At 44.3% G+C, this 20,604-nt stretch overlaps 1 protein-coding gene and 1 long non-coding RNA gene across 3 annotated transcripts in view; both read left to right on the top strand.

Moving 5' to 3' along the window:
- LOC148522853 (uncharacterized) overlaps positions 1-20,604 on the top strand; it is a 165,247-nt gene that overhangs the window by 10,884 nt on the left and 133,759 nt on the right. The gene's annotated exons all lie outside the window — the stretch shown is intronic.
- LOC148522855 (uncharacterized) lies at positions 16,051-18,634 on the top strand. Its single transcript, XR_015878499.1, has 7 exons — positions 16,051-16,281; positions 16,416-16,666; positions 16,803-17,053; positions 17,192-17,442; positions 17,559-18,031; positions 18,234-18,374; positions 18,522-18,634. It is a non-coding gene; the product is annotated as an uncharacterized LOC148522855 (long non-coding RNA).

Here is a 20,604-nt window from a genome sequence, read left to right as displayed (position 1 = left end):
CCTGCTGAAACCTCTCATCCTGAATCGCTTTTGCAAGACTCTGCCACGCTCTCCCAAAGTCATGACTGAGAGGGGTGTAGAGTTCGAGATCAAACAAGTCCTGGACTCTCGTTTTTCGTTATGGGCAGCTTCAATATCTACTGTATTGGAAAGGTTACGGTCCCAAAGAACGTTGTTGGGTGAAAGCTGAGGATGTCTACGCTCCTCGCCTAGTGCTTAAGTTTCACTCTGAGAATCCTGGTAAACCCAAGAAGTGTCCAGAGGCCACCCCTAAAGGAGGGGGTACTGTCACGACCAGGGGTGACAGGCTGCCGAGATCGCGGCGCTTACCGCTCCGGGCGCTGTGGCATGGCGTTTCCAGCAGAGGTGCAGGTTCTTGGAGAACAGCGCTGGGTGCTGTGAGTCTCCGCAGACCAAGGGCTTCCATCTGGAGGCAGGTGAGAGGGGCTGAGACCGGCAGCGCTTCCGCGCGGTGACCACTGGGCGCGGCCATCTTGGATTTGGGTCACATGTCGTTTCTGGCCAATCAGGTTCAGTCTGGGCTGGGGAGGCTAGCAACCAATCCTGCACCACCTGAGGGTACTAAAGGGCTGTCAAGAGGCTTTTTAGTTGCCAGTGCAACGTCTATCACAGCGTATGCTGTGAGCTAGTTCTCTGTGCTCCCTTGCTCATTTAAAGTGCCATTACCAGTGTGTTTCTGCAGAGTCACCTCTCAGCCTTGGTGCGGTTTACTCCTGTTACTGTCTCCTGACCCCGACAACCTGCTATTACCAAGCCTACCCCGGGTCTCTGAGTTCCGCCAGGGTCTCGCTGTCTAGTTCTGATTCCGTCGTGTACCACTCCTTCATGAGTCATACTCCCCTAAGGCCGGCTGCTTTCAAGTACCAGCAAACGAATCCTCATTCATCATCCGACTCCACTCCGGGTCCAAGTGCACGCCAAGCCGTGACACACTCTATACATTGTTAATGTGGTAAATGACTATACTAGCTGCAAACGTCTGGTTTTTAAAGGAATATCTATATAGGTGTATAGAGGCCCATTTCCAGCAACCATCACTCCAGTGTTCTAATGGTACATTGTGTTTGCTAAGCGCGTTAGAAGACTAATGGATGATTAAAAACCCTTGAAAACCCTTGTGCAATTATGCTAGTGGATCTTTGAAAATGTGAATACACCTGTGCACATGCTAGGTGACCTAGGAAAACGTGAACTGTTTGGAGTCCCGAATACCGAGTTTGAGAACTACTGCATTAAATTATATTTATACATGCCCCGGGGCCTTGCTGACTTCCCACAGCATCGGGACATTAATTATTACCACAATGCTTTGCCTACAATCTCTTCTCCCCATATCTCACTTTCAAATCTTTTTGAGATGAGCATATGGGAAGATCTCAGAGTATAAGAACATTAAGACATAAGCTATCCCCCCTCCACATCTCTGCTCTCCTCCTTGAGCTATTAAAATCATATTGCAAATTTGCATAGAGAGTGAACGAAATCAGATATTTGGGTGTGTTCTCACCCGAAGTTATGAGTCTCTTTAAAAAAACTAAACAAAACACTCTTAAGTTCTTTAATCCATGCAACGGATCTGTTCAGGTGGCACGGTTATATGATCTCTTGGGTTTTTAGGATTGCTACGCTTAAAATGAATCTCCTGATGAGTCTCTACACGTTCCAGACAGTGCCAGTCAAAGTCCTTGATGTCGTTCTCACTCAGATCCATAAATGATTTGGGTGGTTTGTCTGGAGGTATGGATATCAAGCTATATAATTTAGCTTCACACCTTATTCGGCAGTGATGTGGTTTGTTTCTGGTTATGTGTCATGGTTTATGGCAGTGATGTGCGGTGAGGTAAATGCCTGGGGAGGTACTGGCTAGTATCAGAGCAAGATTTACAGATACATATATGAACCCAAGGGTACATGTGGGTATTATACAAAGGTGCGGCAGTATATAGCACTGGAAATTTGGAAGTGTCCTGATCCTCCCCCTCTTCTATCAGTCAGTAATAAAGTGTGGCGCTGCAATGGAAAGCCTACAATACCTCAATAACAAATCCCACATTCAGACTTGGAGCCCATGGTTCTTTATTCTGAGCATCTATGCTCCTGTGTTCGCTGTTTGCATGCTTTATATTGCTCTGTGTCCTGTTTAGGGCTGTTGTCTACTGCAGCACTGCTTGTTTCTTTCTCATCTATTTTTGCTTGCATAATACATAGTTTAAAATCATTTTAAAAATATATATACACTAATGTTAGCTTTCTGCTTAGTTATCATAGTGTCATTACAGTGGCTCTGCTGATTTAAGCCGGGGTACATAGTTAAAACTCATTTAAATGAAACATTTTTCTAAAAAGTGTAACCCATAGTGACACCATTCTAATGGAGTATAACATTTAATTTCACCTCTCTGCAGCTAAAATTATGAAACATAGGGAAAACTATGTTTGAAACAATGGACCTCATTCAGAGTCGGTCGAAGCGGCCGCACGGTCGTACGGGAAAAGGGGACGGATATTCAAATGATTCCCTCGCAAGTTGCGTCCCTAAGTTCGGATCGGTAGCTGGCCGACCAAGGGGAGGAAGCGGCCGAAATTTCAAAAAATACGCCCCCTTCTCGTACGCATTGCACGTCATCTGCGGGCATATAAGGATTAATCGAGACCATCGGGAACCATCGAAACTGGTCATAGAGCTCTCTTAAGCTCTACGATCATGTCAGTGTAAAAACCTCCTATGTCACATGTGCCATGACGCTACTTTGTTAATTATGCACTCCCATAAACCGTATGCACTCCCATAAAACGCTGTTCGCATAATTAGGCACGCCTGCGTTCGGATCTCCACTCCCCTGTTTTCAAGCACCTTCCCCTGTTACCACCCACAAACGCCTCATTCTGTCACTCAAACTACCGACCTGGCTGTGTTCAAGGAGAGAGAAATTTCTGATCGTAGCGGCTAGTTTGCGCACGCGCATTGCGAACTTTATGCATGCGCAGTATAGCGAACATCGGTGGCGTACGACCGTGCGGCCGCTTCGACCGACTCTGAATGAGGTCCAGTGTTCTTTACACAGATAATGTATGTAGTCTTTATAGTTGATGGAATATTTCTATAAAATATAATCACACTGGTCAGATTTCCTTATTAAGCAGTTGGCAATATTCCTGCTCTTTCATGAGGCAATTTATGACCCTGACACTGTGACTCAAACAGAGGTCGCCCCTTGGCACGTTGCGCCCATCTCCTCCTCCTGCAGGAATCCACATGGAAGTAAACTGTGCACAAAACGCTTTGGGCTTTATATAAATTGCAGCTAACTGGGTTGTGCAAATTACTATCTCCAGCAACAAGTTTCTATAGGAGGCAAAGCAAAGTTTAGTCAATTTTATTTTGCAAGTGTCAGGGATGGGTTTGGAGTGTACACATTATATATGAATATATATATATATATATATAAATCGACAACCAGGCGGCACTCATATCAATAAAGTGGCAGGAAACCCAGATACGCCAACGTTTCAATGTTTTAATGCAAAAATTTTCCTCGGGGCATTAAAACATTGAAACGTTGGCATATCTGGGTTTCCTGCCACTTTATTCATATGAGTGCCGCCTGGTTGTCGATTTACACGTTGTGATCCCCGGAGGGGGCTCATGAGAGGAAGGCACCTGCTCTGGCAATTCTATTGTTGGATGAGGAGTGCTGCTAGAGTGGTTCGTTTATATATATATATATATATATATATATATATGCACTATGGGCCTGATTCAGACCCACTCGCGAGCGGCTGTCCGCTCGCAAGTGGGTCGATGTTATGGACTGAGCATGCGCACGACGGAGGGAGCTCCGTCGTGCGCATGCGCCAGACGCGACGAGCGAAGGAAAGTCCTTCGCTCGTTGTGTCCGATCAAAGGGGGCGTGCTGTCAATGTTGATTGACAGCACGCCCCCTTTGGTGGGCGTGCCGGGGGCGTGCCTCCCTGACGGGGGCGTTCCCACGGGAACGCCTCCCGTCAGAAGCCGGCCCACTGACATCACTAGTGATGTCAGTGGGAGTGATTTTGGCTCTGACAGAGCCAAAATCACTCCGGAGCTTGCGGTTGAAAACCTCAACCGCAGGCTCCGGCTCGCAATTTCGATGGTCGCGATGGTCTCGACCATCGCGACCATCACAATGCACGCTCGTATAGCCTGTGGGTGGTGACCCACAGCTATACGAGCGTCCAGGAGGACGCTCCATGAAAATGGAGCCCGGCCCTCATTCAGAGCGTGCGCTCTGCTCAGAGCGTACGGCTCTGAATGAGGGCCTATGTATCTGTTTTCTGATGCTGCTGTCTATTCTGTGAATAATAGCTTTTGAGGTAGTGAAATCAGTGTATTCCTTAATATATTGAACTGCAAACAGTAAAGTCTACATTTTATTCTATTCATTTATATGTTGCTTTTACGTTACACCTTACTTAATTTTTGTAAGGGAAATAAAGAAATACACACATAATATGAGTACACAATAATATATACAACTAACACTCACTATAGTCCAGATCTCTTTTTTGAGTCTCACTTGCTTCCCCTTTCTGAGCTCTGCCCTTTCCAATTACATTTTAAGGTGGCTTACAAACAGGGCTCTCCTTAGCCATAGTTTTAATGTCTGCACGTCTTTTACCTTATATATTGCACTATATATATATAGATATATATATATATACACACTACCGTTCAAAAGTTTGGGGTCACTTAGAAATGTCCTTATTTTTGAAAGAAAAGCACTGTTTTTTTCAATGAAGATAACATTAAATTAATCAGAAATACACACTGTCATGACTAGGGGTGACAGGCTGCCGAGATCGCGGCGCTTACCGCTCCGGGTGCTGTGGCATGGTGTTTCCAGCAGAGGTGCAGGTTCCTGGAGAACAGCGCTGGGTGCTGTGAGTCTCCGCAGACCAAGGGCTTCCATCTGGAGGCAGGTGAGAGGGGCTGAGGCCGGCAGCGCTTCCGCGCGGTGACTACTAGGCGCGGCCATCTTGGATTTGGGTCACATGTCGTTTCTGGCCAATCAGGTTCAGTCTGGGCTGGGGAGGCTAGCAACCAATCCTGCACTACCTGAGGGTACTAAAGGGCTGTCAATAGGCTCTTTAGTTGCCAGTGCAACGTCTATCACAGCGTATGCTGTGAGCTAGTTTTCTGTGCTCCCTTGCTCATTTAAAGTGCCATTAGCAGTGTGTTTCTGCAGAGTCACCTCTCAGCCTTGGTGCGGTTTACTCCTGTTACTACCTGTCTCCTGACCCCGACTACCTGCTATTACCCAGCCTACCCCGGGTCTCTGAGTTCCACCAGTGTCTCGCAGTCTAGTTCTGATCCCGTCGTGTACCACTCCTTCATGAGTCATACTCCCCTAAGGCCGGCTGCTTTCAAGTACCAGCAAACGAATCCTCATTCATCATCCGACTCCACTCCGGGTCCAAGTGCACGCCAAGCCGTGACACACTCTATACATTGTTAATGTGGTAAATGACTATACTAGCTGCAAACGTCTGATTTTTAAAGGAATATCTACATAGGTGTATAGAGGCCCATTTCCAGCAACCATCACTCCAGTGTTCTAATGGTACATTGTGTTTGCTAAGCGCGTTAGAAGACTAATGGATGATTAAAAACCCTGGAAAACCCTTGTGCAATTATGTTAGCACAGCTGAAAATGGGTTTGCTCGTTAGACAAGCTATAAAACTGCCTTTCCTTTGAGGTAGTTGAGTATCTGGAGCATCACATTTGTGGGTTCGATTATATTCTCCAAATGGCCAGAAAAAGAGAACTTTCATGTGAAACTCAACAGTCTATTCTTGTTCTTAGAAATGAAGGCTATTCCATGCGAGAAATTGTCAAGAAACTGAACATTTCCTACAACAGTGTGTCCCTTCAGAGAACAGCACAAACAGGCTCTAACCAGAGTGGAAAGAGAAGTGGGAGGCCCCGGTGCACAACTGTGTAAGAAGACAAGTACATTAGAGTCTCTAGTTTGAGAAATAGACGCCTCACAAGTCCTCAACTCGCAGCTTCATTAAATGGTACCCGCAAAATGCCAGTGTCAACGTCTACAGTGAAGAGGTGACTCCGGGATGCTGGCCTTCTAGGCAGAGTAGCAAAGAAAAAGCCAATTCTGGGACTGGCCAGTAAAACGAAAAGATTAATATGGGCAAAAGAACACAGACATTGGACAGAGGTAGATTGGAAAAAAGTGTTATGGAAAGACAAATTGAAGTTTGAGGTGTTTGGATCACACAGAAGAACATTTGTGAGATGCAGAACAAGTGAAAAGATGCTGAAAGAGTGCCTGACGTCATCTGTCAAGCATGGTGGAGGTAATGTGATGGTCTGGGGCTGCTTTGGTGCTGGTAAAGTGGGAGATTTGTACAAGGTAAAAGGATTTTGAATAAGGAAGGCTATCACTCCAGTTTGCAACGCCATGCCATACCCTGTGGACAGCGCTTGATTGGAGCCAATTTCCTCCTCCAACAGGACAATGACCCAAAGCACACCTCCAAATTATGCAAGAACTATTTAGGGAAGAAGCACGCAGCTGGTATTCTATCTGTAATAGAGTGGCCAGCGCAGTCACCAGATCTCAACCCCATTGAGCTGTTGTGTGAGCAACTTGACCGTATGGTACGCAAGAAGTGCCCATCAGGCTAAACCAACTTGTGGGAGGTGCTTCAGGAAGCGTGGGGTGATATTTCTTCAGATTACCTCAACAAATTAACAGCTAGAATACCAAAGGTCTGCAATGCTGTAATTGCTGCAAAAGGAGCATTCTTTGACAAAAGCAAAGCTTGAAGGACAAAATTATTATTTCAACAAAAATCATTATTTCTAACCCTGCCAATGTCTTGACTATATGTTCTACTCATTTTGCAACTCATTTGATAAATAGATTTCATGTAAAACACAAAATTGTCTGGGTGACCCCAAACTTTTGAATGGTAGTGCATATATAGTAGTATATATATATATATATATATATACAGTGTTCCCGCTAGGCTGTTTTAGCGGGGCGCGGCACCCTGCCCTCTTTCTGGAAGGCAAAAAGCGCCCTGCCCTCCAGAAGGAGGGCAAAAAGCGCCCTGCCCTAACAGCCTGTGGGAACCGTCTTCACCCGCGGGTCGCAGTGTCCCGCGGGTGAAGAAATGTGCGGTGACTCGGTCACCGCCGGAGAATAGATGCCGGGCGCATGTGCCCGGCATCTATTCTCCCTGTCTGCAGGGCTTGGGGACTGCCCGGCATGTCCGTAAGTGCCGGGCAAGCCCCCAAGAGTGACGAAAAGGGGATGCGTCTTATAGACATGCCCCCTTTTCGATGACCATGTCCCCGTCTCGAACGTGCCCTCTCTAGCTCCGGCGCCGGAGCTAGAGTGATCACTATATATATATATATATATATATATATTTAATATACATACACACACACATATTAGTTCCAAATTTTGCACTCGCATCTCAATGACCAGATATCCAGATAACAGGGGGTGCACCACAGCTGATATCCACCACTGGGGTGGTTCAGCAAAATATATAGTTCTTAGAGAGGACACTCACCAGACCACAGAGTAGTTGAATTTCAAGAGACTTTTCAATGGCTTACTTGATGAATATAGTAGTTATGCTGCAACATTTCGGCCCACCCGGACCTTTATCAAGTTGTCCAACGACCACCGATTTAGTATAGTGCAACGGATCAAAATAGACCCAGAGGATCATTTGCACTATACTATATCATTGCACAGCTCGATAAAGGTTCGGATGAACCGAACAGGGCCGGATTAAAGGGGGGCCGACAGGGGTGGCCGTCCCGGGGCCACCACACATAAGGGCCCCCCACACCCACCAGGGGTTAAAGTGGGCTGGAATGGGAGACGGAACCAGTTCCGCCTCCTCCGGCCCACCTAACCCCGACGCTGCAGGGAGGCTCCATTAGCCGGAGCACCCGCTGAGATTTTGTTACCCGCGGGCACCCGGCTCACTCCCCGCACTCCCCGAGGATTGGCCAGCTGGACGGACATGGGAGCGGGGCTTAAGGTAAGGGTAGTGTCTAGATCCCTTCGCGGAGAGGACCCTGACATCATCAGATACTGTCCTACGTTATACCCTACCATCCACGCAGACATAGAGGGGGAATATAATTTTGTGGCGAGCCACCGTGCCTGAACCGTTGCGAGCGAACAAGTTCCTTCTCTTGGTGGACTTCATGGGCATGGAACCGCACTTCCGCCCTCACTGCACGTCACTTCCAGGTCCCTAGCACGAAGGGGAAATAAGCTCAACCTTAAGGTAAGTATTGTGGGTTTTTTCTTCGTATAAGCGGCTTACAGGGGGCACTGCTAAAGGGGGCACTACTACATGGGGGCACTACTACAGTGGGCATTACTACTGGGGGCATTGCAACTGGGGGCATTACTGCTGGGGCACTACTTTTGGGGACACTACTGCAGGGGGCATTACTGCTGGGGCATTACTATTGGGGGCACTACTACTGGAGGCACTCCTACAGGGGGCACTACTACAAGGGGCATTACTATTGGGGGCACTACTTCTGGGGGCACTGCTACAGTGGGCATTACTACTGGGGCCATTACTATTGGGGGCACTACTACAGGGGGAATTACTGCTGGGGCACTACTACAGGGGGCATTACTATTAGTGACACTACTACTGGGGGCACTACTATTGGGGGCACTACTACAGGGGGCATTACTACAGGGGGCATTACAACAGGGGGCATCACTACTGGAGCATTACTATTGGGGGCACTATCACTGGGAGCATGACTACTGTGGGCACTACTAATGGGGGCATTGTATAGGAGGCACTGTATATGGGGCACCACTCCTGCGGGCACTACTACTGGGGGCACTGATTAAAGGGCACCGCTACTGTGGGCTCTGCATAAGGGACACTACAACTGTGGGCTCTGCCACTACTAGGGGCACCACTACTGGGGGCACTGCATAAGGGGCACTACCACTACTTGGGGCACTGCATAAGGGGCACAACTACTGGGGCATTGCATAAAATTATGTGTATTAGGGGCACTACTAATGTGGGCATTGTGTATAAGGGGCACTACTGTGTGGCATAACATGAATAAGGGGCACTAGTACTATGTGGTGTAATATGAATCAGGGGCACTATGGGCCTGATACAGAGTTGAGAATAGAATGAGATATCTCTCTCAACTGTGAACCTGAACAAACCATGATGCAATGCAAGGGTGGTAAATACATAAAATTTTTTACATGTGGGGTAAATACTGGCTGCTTTTGCATGTAGCCCACAAATACTGCACAGCTTTATTATTACTCTACAATTTAGATGTCAGTTTGGAAACACTCCTCCCAAATCTAAATCTCTCTGCACATTTTAAATCTGCCCCACCTGCAGTGCAGCATGGTTTCACCAAGATGATCAGTTGAGAGAGAGATATCTCTCTCTATTCCCAAGTCTGAATCAGGCCCTATGTGCGGTGTAATGTGGATAAGATTGCGCAACTATTGAGTAATATTTAATGTGGGTGCAAATATGTGTTTTTTACCTGTGGGTGTATATTGTGTTTTTTTTCGTGTGTGTACCTATGTTTTTTTTTCATGTGTAGCCCATGGGCCCCATTTCACAATGAGACATAACCCCTTTAGCACTCGCTTATGTCCTCCTTTCAGAATTTAACAAACAGCGCTGAGCTTAGCTTATCGCTGTTTGTCAATGTACTGCTTACGAGCGATACAGTCCCCATTGTGCATACCCCCATTTCGTCCATATTTAATAGGGGCTCCCACAGGTTTTTTGCCTAGGGGCCCCCACAGACCTTAATCTGGCCCTGGGACCGAAACTACTATAGGCTATTAAAAAGTCTCTTGAATTTGAACTACTCTGCAGTCTGGTTTGTGGCCTCTCTATTAACTATTCGTCATCCCCCGTCCTCCCCAAACTATCTCCCGCCACCTTTTTCCCCATCCTGTAACCTCCTCCTTCACCAGTCATTATCCGTATCCTGTACATTGTTTCGTATTATTGGTTCAGACTTAATGAAACCATACTTACTGTATGTTACTCACTGTGGGCCTGATTCAGAGGTGCTCGCAAAAAGCGAGCGCTCGCTCTGATCAGGGCGGCCGCTTGTTTTTTTAGCTTATGCGAGCGGCCAGGTGATGGTTTGCTGCCAGATCGGGCTTGCGACGAGACCCTTGCGGTAGGGTCTCATTGCCACAAGCCCCAGTGGACTTCCTGCTCTAATAGAGCAGGAAGTCCACCTACTGATATCACTAGTGATATCAGTAGGGTCGCCCACAAACGGCAGGTGTTCCTGCAGGAACGTCTCCGTTTGCTCAGCCACCCCCCCGCCCCGCCTTCCAAACGGGGCGAGCTGTCGATCAACATCGACAGCCACCCCTTTTGGATGCGAGCGCCGGAGTGAGTGCGCACTGCCTAACAATCGACCCACTTGCGAGCACATAGCGCTTACGAGCGGGTCTGAATCAGGCCCTGTGTACTTATTTTGTTTTGTATTCCCATTGTAACAAGACAATCTGATCAAATGTTATCATTTGATCTGTATTTCACTGTTTTGATTGCTGTGTATTGCATATCTTGTAATTACTTGCGCTGTCACTTTCCCTTCCTCTGCTTTCCATATAACTTTTAAATAGGAAAAAAAAAGTCAAACAAACAAAAAAAACAACACTATGGGCCAAATGTAATAGGTAGTCTGTTTTAGTAACAGTACAAACTCGCACTTTCTCGCACTTTTAAAAGTGCGAGTTTGTACTGAAACTCGCAAATTCAATAGCCTGCGAACTTTTCAGCTCGAGGCTACTGCATTTGCGAGTTTAGGCGAGTTTAGGACTATGTAAACTGACACCTTTTAATGCGAGTCATTTTTTTTAATTTAAAAACATTTTACATAAGTACACACAGAAACATGTACATATCTCATGGATATGTGCATGTTTCTGTGTTAATCTGACCTGCTCAGGATGTACTCGCAAGCCTGAAGCAGGTCTATTATTTGAGGACTTTTGGTAATCTTTTTTTGGCGAGTCTGAAACAGACACTCTATTACATTGGGCGAGTTGATTGTTTTCAATGTGAAAACATCTGGATGCGAGTTTGAGAATGGAGAGTTTTAGTAACTCTGAAAAATGCGAGTTTTAGTGAACAGACACCCTATTACATTGGAGAGTTGTGAAAAATTGTGAGTTTAGCACCAAACTCGCAATTTACCAAAACAGACACCCTATTACATTTGGCCCTATATTTGATGGAATCTAGTTACCTCGAAACTCCATAAAAATGTGCCTATCAACTTCTAATTTGTGTTGGAGACCCTGTGGGGGTGTTGGTTTCTTCTGTCATATGTCAGGAATGCCCATTCATTGCTACCTTTTTGTATCACGTTTCCAACCAGATTGTTGTTACAAGTGTAGTACCTTACCGTCTTGGTATGCCACCCCATTATAATGCCAAATAAGCCTACTAATAAGCTTATCCAACTAATCTGCACAGCCGCAAGAGCTTAGTTAGCTAAGGATTGGAAGACACCAACTACACTCTGTCAATGCTGATTCATTACATATATGGTACGATATATATTATATCGTATGTTATGCTTTTACAGTGTATAGCATATTACAGGGGAATCGGTATGTAATGCCGCCGGACTAAATACCAATGCTGGAAGCCCGAACTCTCAGGATCCCGATGGGGACTGGTAAGTACCCTCTCCCCCTCCCCTAACTCTCCCTTAGTGGTGCCTAACCCTAACCTCCCCCCTAACCTCCCCCCGGAGGTGCCTAACCCTACCGTCCCCCCTGTTGATGCCTAACCCTAATCCCCCCTTCCCGCACTCTAAACCTAACCCTCCTGGGGGTCATCTAACCCTAGCCTCCTCCCCCAGTAGTGCCTAACCCTAATCCCCCTTCCCCTAGCCTAACACTAACCCTCCCCGAGGGGTGCCTATCCCTATGTCCTCCCTGGGGTGCCTAAAACTAACCGTGTCCCCCAACGCGGCTAACAGCTAACAGTCCCCACTTACCTTTATTCGGGATGCCGGGCTTCGGGATTTCAACGTCTGGCTAAAGATAGTTGTCAGTATTTAGACGCCTATCTTTAGTATAATCTTTAGGGATTCCGACGTCCAGCATTCCGGACGTCAGTAAATAAACTGCATCCCATTACGGGCTTACACCATGATTGGATCAAGAACTTTCACAAGGTTTGGGAACCTTGGTAGGGTTTTAAAAACTACCCCAGTGTTTGGACTTCATCCACTCCCCCCCAGTAATCTTAGGGAAGGACACTCGGGGCCAAGAGTCACCCCTTCTACCCAACCACGCCACCACACCCCTATCTTCTCCATTCCTTTCTGTTCCCCTAACCCTATTTATACATTTATAAACCCAAGCAACAGGAGAGCACAATTTTTTTTCTTATACTACTACTGCATCTCCCATAGCTGCTTTGATTTACATGCCATGCTAAATTAATACTCATTTGACTTTTGTGAGTTGAAATGCTTGTGTTATCTAGCATATTGTAAGTTTATGTTTTCCTGTTGGCTGGTGCTTGTATCCACTGGTTCCATGGACTCCTTATGGTTACTCATGGCTGTTTATGCATAATTATTGTTGTTATACTTAAGATTTTTTTTTTTAAAAAAGGATTTTTAGATTTAGATTTATACAAATCCCGCAGTGCCCCCCCCCCCCCCCCCTTTCTCCTCCACACACATACACCATATTCATACTCTCCCTGATTGTCAGGAATACTCCCTGAAATAGTAGCAATCACCCTGACCCCCGGAAGAGTCTAACAATCTCCCTGATTGCATCTTACCCTCGTTATCTAGCGGTTATATACTTAGAAAAAAAAAATCAGAGATCTATACATTTCAAATGGGATCACCAGCGTCATTTCCCTGCATTGGTTATAAGGCACAATGATCCCTATGGCTACATACATTTTCATATAAGGTTAATTGTGGCCACTTTAATGGAATCACTTGTAAAATACAATACATGAGCAACCATTCAAAAGTTTTCATCAACATGTACAATACTAACTGCTTTGGGTCTCGTTTACATTGAGATGTAAGTCAATTTTAAGACACTGCACTCAGATGTAACAGTACACATCCACTTTACCGCCTTTGCTATCACAATCTCCCTGAAATGCTTATTCAGAAGTAGGCAAGTATGACCATTTTACAACCCTAAATTACTTTTCCAACAACTGTGAAGCTGCACAACTTTGTGTTTTCCGAAATCAGAACTGTCACACTTGCTTACATCAGGACTGTGTGGTTTTGGTGTATGCTGTATATCATGATATATAAATAAACCTCCCATTCCACTTTTGAAAAGTGAAAACTGAATAAAAGCATAATTGCATTGTACAATATGTAACAAACATTTAGTTGCTGGGAAAATCAGGTCTAACAGGGGTATTCAATATGGGAGCGATTTTCGGCGATGTGAGTTTTACACCGTATTCAATTTCGAGTTTACGCAAAAAAAAAATGCGTAAACTTTTCGGCGCTATGACTTTTCGGCGGCCGATACGTCTCCTATTGAAGTTAATTGTTTAACGCCGTTTCCGTATTCAATATGAAAAATGCGTAAAAGTATCAGAGTTTTGAAGTGACTTATCGCCGTTTTTTTCCGTCAATCGGAGGGTGGTGAAAAAATCGAAAAAAAATTTTGGGATGATTTTCACCTGTGGTATTAAGGTGGTAGAGGGATTTCAGTAATGGGTGTATTTTTTTTTTTTTTCAAAACGAGCTTTTGGGACTCTTAAATCAGCGTTTTTAATATTACCTCAGCACACTTCCTGGTTTTACCTCAGGAGTATTTCCTGTCACTGACAGGAAGTCAATCACTCCTGGGTAGGGACATTCAGGGAGAAGCAGCATCTGTGCAGTCAGCTGTATCAACTTTGCGTTTTCCAACACTTTTGAGGTATTTTACTTACGAAAAGTAAATTTTTTTACGCCAACTACAAAGATGGAGCAGTATACTGATACCATCTGGATGTTCATGGTCCGTGCATCAGTGGGGTCTCGTCTGGCCATGGACGAAGGTGGTGATCAGGAGGCAGCTCCATCGGGTGAGTTGGTGCGTGAGTCAATTCCACGCCCGCGTCAGTTTTGCACTAGACGTGAGCTGGACTGTCTCCCCGAGGTAGAAGTGATAAGGATTTATCGCATATCTAGCTCGTTAATCTATGCACTGTATGATCAAATGGAACCGGACCTGCAACCACGGAAGCGCTCAAACAAGGCAGTCAGTGGCATGTCCAAGCTCCTGGCTGCCTTGCATTTCTTTGCGTCAGGCACTTTCCAGCCGACCCTGTCCCAAGTCGCCGGTTTTTCCCAACCAACATATTCGCGTATTTTAACGCAGGTCCTCAAGGCATTCCTCAAATTGACGATCCAGTACATTAAATTTCCTGATCATGATAGTGAATGGAGGGAGACCAAATTTGTTTTATTTCATATTGCTCAATTCCCCAACATTCTGGGCGCGATAGACTGCACCCATGTGGCTGTCCAACCACGCAGACATTCGGAGGAATGTTTTCGAAACAGAAAACATTTCCATTCCCTCAATGTCCAAATGGTATGCGATGCCAACTTAAGAATAACCGATCTTTTGGTGGGCTTTCCTGGGTCGGCCCACGACTCCTTCGTCTTAAGCCAGTCGTCATTAGCTCGGGACTTTGAGAGCGGCAAATTCCAGAATGGCTGGCTGTTGGGTGAGTAGCATTTATTTTTATTTTAATGAAAAATGTGTTAAACATTGTCTGGGAATGATTTAAAAACTTACGTTATTGATTTGAATTTGGATCCAAATAATTGATGTTGGTAAAAGATTTATATTTATTTGGTGATATTTTTCAAATCATGTTTTGCCATTAATTACTCTTTATCGTATTTATTTTATTGTTTTGTCTTTTAGGTGATGCGCGTTACCCCAATAAAAGCTGGTTGTTGACCCCATTATCCAATCCCCAAAGTGATGCTGAGAAAAGGTATCAGGCAGCACACACAGCATCGAGGGGTGTAATAGAAAGGACCTTCGGTGTACTTAAAAGCCGCTTTCGGTGCTTAGACCGTAGTGGCGGTGTGTTGCTTTATTCACCGGAAAAGGTTTGCAGCATTGTTAATGCATGTTGCATATTACATAATATTTGTGTTGCAAACCGTTTTCCGGTGCATATTGATCCTGGGGTTTGCCAGGATGCTGACCTTTCCTCAGCACCGCCGTAAGGTATGGACGATGGAGTCTTTTCGCGCAAGGCTTATTCGAGGATTATTTTAATTGTAAGTATGAATTTATTGTTTAAATAAGTCTATATTCCAAAAAGGGATTAATTTCAAAAACTAATAATGTTGTTTATATTATGTTTTGCTTGCTGTTTAGCTTGATGGTCCTTTAGGATTTTTTTCGTTTCGATTTGTTGCCGCTCTATTTTTTTTTTTCATGTTGAAGAGTTGGTTTTTTTCCGCCAGTTGTGGAAGTTCTGTTTTTTTAAGGTACGTTTAGATGTAGAAAAACTTACAAAATATAAAATGTCATGTAAAATGTCTCGTATTGTAAAATTTAAAATTTTTACTTTTTTCTAGTTCTGTTCCTGTTTCAAATTATTATTTTGGGATGGTTGGTTGATGTCTTTGTGCGATTGGAGAAAGTATCCAGAGGCCTCTACAGTCCCCCAAGCAACCTTATGCACTCGGCTTCCATGAGTACTTGTGAATGTCTCCAAAATGTGGGTCTCTATGCTGCACGTTTGTTTCCATGGCTCGTTGCTAAGAAGAACCAAGACGCAGCACTTTGAACATGGTGAGTTGAAATGTTTTGTTTTTTTTATATTTTTTTACTTGGTGCAAATGTAAAATTGTTGGCTAATAAAGTTTTCCTGCCTTTTTATTTTGCGGATTTGTTTTCCCTGCTACTCCTATGTTCATCTATTTCAGTTTAACGTGCTGTCGTTCGACGACGTACCCATGGACAGTGCATTTCACCTGAGTCCAACAATGCCCTGCCTGGCTTGAGTGTTTTCGGAGAAAGTATCCTGAGGCCTCAGGCAGTCCCCCAAGCTAACCTTATCCACTCGGCTTCCGTGACATCCTCTTGTCTGACCATCCCAAATGAAGGACTTCAGCCTCCACGATTGTTTCCAAGGCTCGGTGCTAAGTAGAACAAAGACGCAGCACTTTTAACACGGTGAGTTGCAGTCTTTTTTATTTGGTGTTTTTCAGTTTGCAGTAAAGTTAATGTTTTTTTTTTTTTTAAATATATCAGCCTTTGTTATGTTGCGTTTTGTTTTTCCCTGCTACTCCTATGTTTATCTATTTCAGTTCATCATGGTATCGTTCGACGACCTACCCATGGAGAGTGCATGGCACCTGAGTCCAACAATGGCCTGCCTGGCTTGAAGTGCAATCGGAGAAAGTATCCTGAGGCCTCATGCAGTCCCCCAACCGAACCTTATCCACTCCGCCTCCGTGACATTCTCTTGTCTGACTATCCCAAATGAAGGACTTCAGCCTGCACGATTGTTTCCAAGGCTCGGTGCTAAGTAGAACAAAGACGCAGCACTTTCAACACGGTGAGTTGCAGTCTTTTTTATTTGGTGTTGTTTTTCAGTTTGCGGAAAAGTTAATGTTTTTTTTTTTGTAAATATATCAGCCTTTGTTATGTTGCATTTTGTTTTTCCCTGCTACTCCTATGTTTATCTATTTCAGTTCATCATGTTATCGTTCAACGACCTACCCATGGAGAGTGCATGGCACCTGAGTCCAACAATGGCCTGCCTGGCTTGAAGTGCGTTCGGAGAAAGTAACCATAGGCCTCATGCAGTCCCCCAACCGAACCTTATCCACTCCGCCTCCGTGACATCCTCTTGTCTGACCATCCCAAATGAAGGACTTCAGCCTGCACGGTTGTTTCCAAGGCTTGGTGCTAAGTAGAACAAAGACGCAGCACTTTCAACACGGTGAGTTGCAGTCTTTTTTATTTGGTGTTGTTTTTCAGTTTGCGCAAAAGTAAATGTTTTTTTGGTTTTTTAAATATATCAGCCTTTGTTATGTAGCGTTTTGTTTTTCCCTGCTACTCCTATGTTTATCTATTTCAGTTCATCATGCTATCATTCTACCACCTACCCATGGAGAGTGCATGGCACCTGAGTCCAACAATGCCCTGCCTGCCTTGAAGTGCTTTCGGAGAAAGTAACCATGAGGCCTCTGCAGTCCCCCAAGCTAACCTTATCCACTCCGCCTCCGTGACATCCTCTTGTCTGACCATCCCAAATGAAGGACTTCAGCCTGCACGGTTGTTTCCAAGGCTCGGTGCTAAGTAGAACAAAGACACAGCAGTCTTATGCAGGTATGCATGGCAAATAGGTTTGATGGCTGATGTTCTAAATAAATTTCTGATATGTTTAATTGTATTTTTTTTTAATCATTGCAACTTTATCTTTTACATATTCCAATGTATTCCAGAAAACACCACCTCCTTTGAAAACCCACCCTTGTGAAAGTCACACTCAGGACTTTTGAAGAATCTCATGGCAGGCAATGGTGCGTTTGGTGAATGTATGTTTAAGCCGGTGCAGTTTGAAAATCCACTATACTAAATCTGATACCGTAAGTATTTATTGCTACGCCAATCATATAAGAGCTTGCACCCTGCTTCTATGTTTCCTGGCTCGATGCTAATAGGACGTAAGTCGCTGCAGACTAATGTTGGGGAGCTGAAGTCAAATAGAGGCATTGAGTTGTTGGATTTTAGTAAATGTCCAATTTTAAACTCTAATTTGATGTATGTGTTTTTTTGTTTCTTATGGTGGAGTTTTGCCTGATGTCCTATGGGATTTTTTTCCTATATGCTTGCTGTTTTCGTGGCCATCGCCCTTTGGTCAAAGAAAGTTATTGGATTACTTGAATTATAAATTTGCCTTATTCAAATATTGCCAGTAAGTATCCACATTTTTGTGTAGTACCGTAAAAATATCTATGCCACATTGCTTCTATGATGAATTCTCCTCTCAGTATGTAAATGAGGACCTTCAATATTGGTATGTTATTTTTAATTTTGGGTTAAATTGTAGGTATTATAGACTATTATTACAGTGTTAATAATTATTTTTTTTTCAAATTTTTAATTTTTTCACTCAGAATGGAACAAATACCTTGTGAACATATTGACCATTAATTTACAACTTTCAAGAACAAATCCATGTCATGTGTCATGCTCAAGGAAGAGACACTGCCTGGTTGTGACTTTTGGAAAATAGGATTTCTTAGATGCAACTAAAGGTATTTTTGTTATTTTTTTTTTGCTAAACTTTTGTGTTTACATAGTGCACACGGCAATATAGCTGTCATAGTGCACGCGGCAATATAGCTGTCATTGGGGTTTTTTGTTGGAGAAATGTTCATTTATTTTTTTTTGTTTTTTCCTAGACCACCTTAAACAACTGTATTAGAAGAATTGGGTGAAGACACAACTGTACTGGTGTTATTTTTAAAAATATTAAAAACTTTTTCTCTTCCAAAAAACAAACAATTGTTTGGAAATTTACATACGAAACTACAAGATATGCTTAATTTCCACTGTGTGTAACTTATGAGACAATAAACCTTCAAGATTGTTTTTGAAAAATTTGTTTGTCTTTTAATATTTGAAAAAACATCTGTAGGGATGACATTTATCAGTTATTGTATATAAATATTACTTAAAGGTCGAATAGCTGCTAAAATGGAATGTTTTAGCATTTATCTACGTGTTTTTAACCATTATGTTTCGCAGTACTATTCCTTCAACAATGTTTAAAGGCAGCAGTAGCGGGTGCCACTTTAATGAACACAAACACGAACACACCGTGAGTCTAGACTAGACTCACGGTGTGCCCATGTGGTTTTTCATTAACCAATTGAGTCAGTGGTCAAAGTGGGAATTATGAAGTGGGGGTATGGAGGTAGTCTGCATATGCGCCGGGAAGGCATACGCCAAAAATGTTTTGGGCTGTTTTGTGGAAAGTGGCTACTCAAAATGGGGGTGTCAACATCCTTCCCTTACCCTTTGCATCCATAGTAAAATAAAACGACCACAAATAAAACACAAACGGAGTGAATTCAATTGTTCGGGGTGGCGTCTATGCTAATGGTTGTCGGATGGAGCAATTCAATTGCTGCTCTTTCGGGCTCCCATTAGCTCTCGAAGACACATTTGTCAATGCAGTAGCCTGACGTAGCGCGAAGGAAAGTGTGAAGGTTTTTTTTGCAAAATGGTAGTTTGGGTGTAGAAACAATTACTTTAAAGAAGTTTAGTCGTGCATATTTTGCTTTTGTGTGCTTCAAAAATAATGGGGCACAAAAATTTAGAATTGCTCTCTTGGTCGCCTGGTACTTTACACACCCTGAAGAAGTGAATTTCCCTCTACAGACTTTGCCTATAATAAATGTACACATTGGCACTGATAGGAAAGTATACAACTACATACGCCACCACTGATGGATAGGAAAATGTAGTGGGGTAGACAGAGGTAATAAGGCACACAGGAGTCATGGGATACACAGGGGTGGCGAGGGACACAGAGGAGGCCTGGGACATGGGTGGCAGGGTACACAAGGGATGGTAGGGTACACTCTACAGAAGTGTATATTGTGGTATTAGCCAGCAGTTAATTTGATACAGACCTATAGAGGAGACTGCTTTGATTGAGGCCTGGAATGGTGTGGAGTGGAGAGATATCCATCCGGAAGATTCTGCAGGACTTGCAGGGCAGCAGGGAGCAGTGCAGGTGACAGTGGGTGGCAGCAAATACTATACTTAGAGGCCGCTGCATCAGGAATAACTCCAGGGCTCATCCATCCGCACCAACAGTCTAAACGGTGGACCTTTATTGACCAGCTTTCATTGTCAGCATTGGTGCAAAGGCAACACAGGCGGCACTCTGGAGGGATTTGCTGTGTGGTTCAGTGAGGCACAGCTGTCCGTCAGGGTAAGATGTGCAAACAGGTCGCCCACGGAACACTGCATGATACACACACAAAGGCCAGCAGCAGTATGCTACAGTCCCCGCAACTTGGCTAACAGTTTTTGAATATCGGCAAAGGTAGCCATATCCAGACTGTGCCGCAGTGTCCACTAACATATGAAGTCAGGGTGGCGGGTGGCACGGCAGGGCTCCGGAGCATGCCTGAGTGAAACTGAGTGTCACTCTGCACTCAAGGCACGCCTCGGCACGCAGCTGTGCAATAGTGACATGTGAAAAAATAAAAAATAAAAATGCAGGAAGTGGCGGTATGTTAATCCGTTGAATACCGGCACACTTCAGGCACTGATTTGAGTGCCACCCGCTCTTGCTGCTTGTCTGTTGATTGTATAATGGGAAGTCAGCTCCAATTACTAATATATAGTTGTTAGTGGCAAGTATTTACAGTAATATATATATACACACACACACACAGATATATATATTTATATATCTGTATCTATCACAGGTTAATAGCAAGCATGCTCAGGATATTAACACTATTTTTA

Source organism: Taudactylus pleione, unplaced genomic scaffold (assembly GCF_031769625.1).
Source record: "Taudactylus pleione unplaced genomic scaffold, aTauple2 ptg000138l, whole genome shotgun sequence".
In the NCBI taxonomy this organism is placed as follows: Eukaryota; Metazoa; Chordata; class Amphibia; order Anura; family Myobatrachidae; genus Taudactylus; species Taudactylus pleione.
This window is presented reverse-complemented; position numbering and strand designations above follow the sequence as displayed.